Source organism: Berghia stephanieae, chromosome 3, assembly GCF_034508935.2.
Source record: "Berghia stephanieae isolate SIO BIC M18660-M18661 chromosome 3, UCSD_Bste_1.3, whole genome shotgun sequence".
Taxonomy (NCBI): Eukaryota; Metazoa; Mollusca; class Gastropoda; order Nudibranchia; family Aeolidiidae; genus Berghia; species Berghia stephanieae.
In genome coordinates this window covers 7,191,700-7,196,699 of record NC_088362.1, presented here as the reverse complement: position 1 = coordinate 7,196,699, position 5,000 = coordinate 7,191,700, and the positions used below count along the sequence as shown (strand labels likewise).

The window sequence follows — 5,000 nt, the reverse complement described above, 5'->3', positions numbered from 1 at the left end:
ATAATAATAATAATAATAATAATAATAATAATAATAATAATAATAATAATAATAATAATAATAATAATAATAATAATAATAATAATAATAATAATAATAATTGTTCAAGTATAGATAGATACCATCACAGTCGACATTGTGACAAAACTATAATTTATGATGATATCTATTTTGCATCTTCCTTATTGCCCCCACCAAATACAACGCTTAAAACACAATTCAATTCACAAACACACGAGCACATAATGCACGGCACGCACGAACGTATGGGCACAAGCGCGGGCGGGCGCACTCACCTCGCTGGTCGTGGGCGACAGACAAGCGAGTCTGTCAGTCAGGCATGCCGCGAGCAGACGAGACACACACACGGACTACTCGCTCACGACGCTGAATTCAAGATCTTACTGTCCATTCTTTTATAGATAGAATGCGCTTGGCCAAGGAGTTCACAACATTGCTATCCGGAAGTATAACGGACCAACACACAAACTCTGTGTAACCATGAACTATTATAGTCTGGTTAATACAGTTTAGTGAGAACAACTCACAAACGCGGATGGCAAAAACAATAACAAAGGCCTGAGTGACGTCATCTGCATACTATCTATAGATAGAACGAAGATGACGTCACACAGGCCTTTGTTATTGTTTTTGCCATCCACGTTTGTGAGTTGTTCTCACTGAACTGTATTAACCAGACTATAAAAGTTCATGGTTACACAGAGTTTGTGTGTTGGTCCGTTATACTTCCGGATGGCAATGTTGTGAACTCCTTGGAAAGCGATTTCTATCTATAGATAGTATGCGCTTGGCTAAGAAGCTCATAACATTGCCATCCGGAAGTATAACGGACCAACACACAAAACTGTGTGTACCCATGAACGTTAAAAGTCGGATTAATACAGTTCAGTGAGCATTACTCATAAACGGGGATGGCAAAAAAACAATAACAAAGACCTGAGTTTCGTCAACTTCGAACTATCTATACTGTCCATTTTTTAAATTTCGAATCCTAACGCCATCACAGAACCTCGAAAGAGATAAGAGGAATATTATAAAAATATGGAGTAAAAATGGCTCATAATGTGAAACAATACACAATTATACAACGTTTCGGCCTTTGGCCTTCGTCAGACATCAATGACGAGATTATAGATAGTTCAAAGTTGACGTCACTAAGGTCTTTGTTATTGCTTTTTGCCATCCGCGTTTATGAGTAATGCTCACTGAACTGTATTAACCTGACTATAAACGTTCATGGTTACACACAGTTTTCTGTGTTGGTCCGTTATACTTCCGGATGGCAATGTTATGAGATTCTAAGCCAAGCGCATACTATCTATATCTAATCCGAACGCCAACACCAAACCTCGAAAGAGATAAGAGGAAATATAATATATATGGAGTAAAAATGGCACATATGTGAAACAGTACACAAATATACGTTTCGGTCTTTGGCCTTCGTCAGACATCAATGACGAGATTATATTATGTGCGGCTATGTGGTCTTGTGGTTGGACAATCGCTTTCGGATCGAAAGGTCATGGGTTCGAGCCTCGCTCCGCGCATAGTTGAGTCCTTGGAAAAGAATCTATACTCACATTCCCTCACCGTACTCAGGTGTAAAATGGTACTTGGCATTTAACAGCGTTGTCTCTGTCAGAAAAAATATGGCCTACATGTTAAGTGTTACTGGTGGCCCCTTGTAAAGCGCTTTGAGTACGTTTATTGGATATTGCGCTATATAAAAGCTCAATTTTAAGCGCATTGAGATGCAATTGCATATAAAGCGCTATCCTAAATATACATCATTGCCATTACACTGAAAACTGACAATCAATTATCCAGTCCTCCTGAAGAAAGATTTTAGACTTCTAATGAGATAGGAAACAGTTTGTTGTTGGTTTTGACAAAACAATTGTGACCCCTTGTCTCAAAACGGTATTATGTCGGGATGGACCAGCTGCTAAAAAGTCAAATTATAGTTAAACTGGTCAAAAATATGACACATTGGTATTTAGCACAGTAAAATATGATATTCCTCCTCCTCTATAAAGCATAAAAACCCAACTAAAGCATGATATTTCTGGCTACAAATTCCATTTTCAGCATCTTAATCATCCCGACTTAATACTTAATACCGTTTTGAGAGGAAGGGTCACAATTTGTAGGAATCAGTTTGTTGTTGGTTATGACATCACACATATATTGCTCTCTATTCAGGTTAAAGTCAAAACCATCAGAATTATAAAGAATTTGTGTTGCTCCCAGTTAAAGATGGAAAGTTTCCTCTCCTTAATGGTGTTGTTTTAATTCAAATCAATTCAGGCTATTCTTCAAATTGAATTTTAAACATCGGGTTCCTCCCGACAAAATACTATTTTGAGACGAATGGTCACAAATTGAAAACGCGAGCAACAGATGTGTGAATGTTACTTTGATTAAGTTCTCTTAACCCTCTCCTCACCACCTATTGGAAAATCGTCACATTTGTTACGATGCAACCGTCACTTTTCTCATCCAGATTTCATTTGTTTTTGCTATAGCTACAAAAACTTGACATTCTGTAATAGAGCTCATATTGGCAAACAATATTATGTATAGAATGTTCTTGTTGCTTTTATGTTTGAGCAAGATATATATGTGACCCGTCGTCTCAAAACGGTAATATGTCGGAACGAACCATATGCTTAAAAGCCGAATTAAATGTTAAACTGGTCAAAAATATAAATTGTTGGCAAAAGTACCCTAAAATATGGTATCCATTCTCCTCAATAAATCATACAAACTCAACACAAGTTTGATATTTCTGGCTTTAAATTCAATTTTCAATATCTTAACCTTAATACTATTTTGAAGGATCACATATGTCTGTTTTTTTTTTAGTTGTGTGGGTGTGGAGTTTTGGGGAAAGGTCTGAAAATGTCTGGTAAGCAGAGGGTTAATTACTTTTTTTTCCCCGCCGATTATCTGATGACGTGTTATGTGTTGCTGTTGGTCAGGGACCCCTTGTAAAGAGCTTTTAAGCACGTTTAGTGGATATTACGCTATATAAAAGCTCAAGTTTCTCTTGTTACCCCCCCTCCCCCTCCCCCCCCCCCCCCTCCCCCCCCCTCCCCCCATCCCACCCCCCTCCCCCCCCCCCCCCCCCCCCCCCCCTCAAGCCCCCGGAATATCTGATGATAATCTAATATGCAATACGACTAAATTACGTTTTAATATTGCATCGACAACCCACGCCGGATAAAGATCGAATGTTATATTATTTAATGTATTCCCTATTAATTAATCCTTTTTCGGCGGGATTCAATTACACTTTTTTTTTAAATCGTCGTTTATCCGGTTATTGACATCACCACAGCTCTGTTGTGGACCTTACCATTTTCACCAGTAACTCTGTGAGTCTTACAGCGGAGACATATTCTTCACGGAAGGTATCAATGTATTCAGGTGAGAAGTGAGAATACTCTTCAACAGTCGTAACGTCACTTCCTTCCTAATGACGCATGGTAACTTAGTAACACTGGCTCTAAACTATTGGAACAATGGCGGATGCCCTTATGAAATATTTCTCCGGCGACCATACCAGCGTATCCAGTGTGAAAAAAACCCCATAAATTGGATCATGTTTTGACTTTTACACATTCTGATCATAAGACATCTGAAAAGTTCTAGCCAGCATGAAGAATAAAAAGTATTGATTTTCTTTGTTTAGAACCAAGATGGCCGCCGTTGCTGGGCGGCGTGACATCAGACTATTGAATCCAATTATCAAGTGTTACTTAACTCTCTCCTCACCAACTACAGGAAAATCGTTCCAATACAACCAACATTTTTCTTATTCAAATTTCTTTTTGCACATCATCAAATTTAAAGAAAATGAACAGTGTGTTGTAGAGCATGTTTTGCTAAAGAAATTATGTACCGCAAGCATTGTACTGCTATTGTGTCTGAGTGATAAAAAATCTATTTGGTGTTAGTTGGGTGTGAAGTTTTGAGGAAAATCTTGAAAATGGCTGGTAAGGAGAGGGTTAATAGAGTGAATGAAAAAGTTGACGTCACTCGGCTCTTTGTCGTTGTTTTAAGATCGCCAGTTGGGTGATTTATTTTCACTAAATAATGTCAATTATTAGACTTAAAACGTTTAAGGTTACACACAGTTTTGTGTGTTGGTACCATTCATCTGGCGGGCAAAACAGGTGAGTATGTTAACCTAAACGTTTAAGGAATACGGAAACAAAGAATTTCCTTCACAAGTTAATCGTTGGTACTATTTCATCTGGCGGGCAAAACAGGTGATTATTTTACCTAAACGTTTAAGGAATACGGAAACAAAGAATTTCCTTCACAAGTTAATCGTTGGTACCTACGATTCATCTGGCGGGCAAAACAGGTGAGTATTTTACCGAAACAAAGAATTTCCTTCATAAGTTAATCGTTGGTACCTACGATTCATCTGGCGGGCAAAACAGGTGAGTATTTTACCGAAACAAATAATTTCCTTCACAAGTTAATCGTTGGTACTATTCATCTGGCGGGCAAAACAGGTGAGTATTTTACTAAACGTTTAAAGGAATATCGAAACAAATAATTTCCTTCATAAGTTAATCGTTGGTACTATTCATCTGGCGGGCAAAACAGGTGAGTATTTTACCGAAACAAAGAATTTCCTTCATAAGTTAATCGTTGGTACCTACGATTCATCTGGCGGGCAAAACAGGTGAGTATTTTACCGAAACAAAGAATATCCTTCATAAGTTAATCGTTGGTACCTACTATTCATCTGGAGGACAAAACAGGTGAGTATTTTACCGAAACAAAGAATTTCCTTCATAAGTTAATCGTTGGTACCTACGATTCATCTGGCGGGCAAAACAGGTGAGTATTTTACCGAAACAAAGAATATCCTTCATAAATTATTCGACAGTACCAACCATTGGCGGGCAAAACAGGTGATTATTTTACCTAAACATTTAAAGAAATCCCGAAACAAAGAATTT

The 5,000-nt window shown here is 37.9% G+C and overlaps 1 protein-coding gene across 1 annotated transcript in view; it reads right to left on the bottom strand.

The window, feature by feature from the left end:
- LOC144967079 (diacylglycerol kinase zeta-like) overlaps positions 1–240 on the bottom strand; it is a 237,535-nt gene extending 237,295 nt beyond the window's left edge. Inside the window, exon 1 of the mRNA XM_078903900.1 lies at positions 123–240. The gene's annotated coding sequence lies outside the window, so the exon portion shown is untranslated. The remainder of the gene's footprint in view (positions 1–122) is intronic.
- Positions 241–5,000: the final 4,760 nt, after the last annotated feature.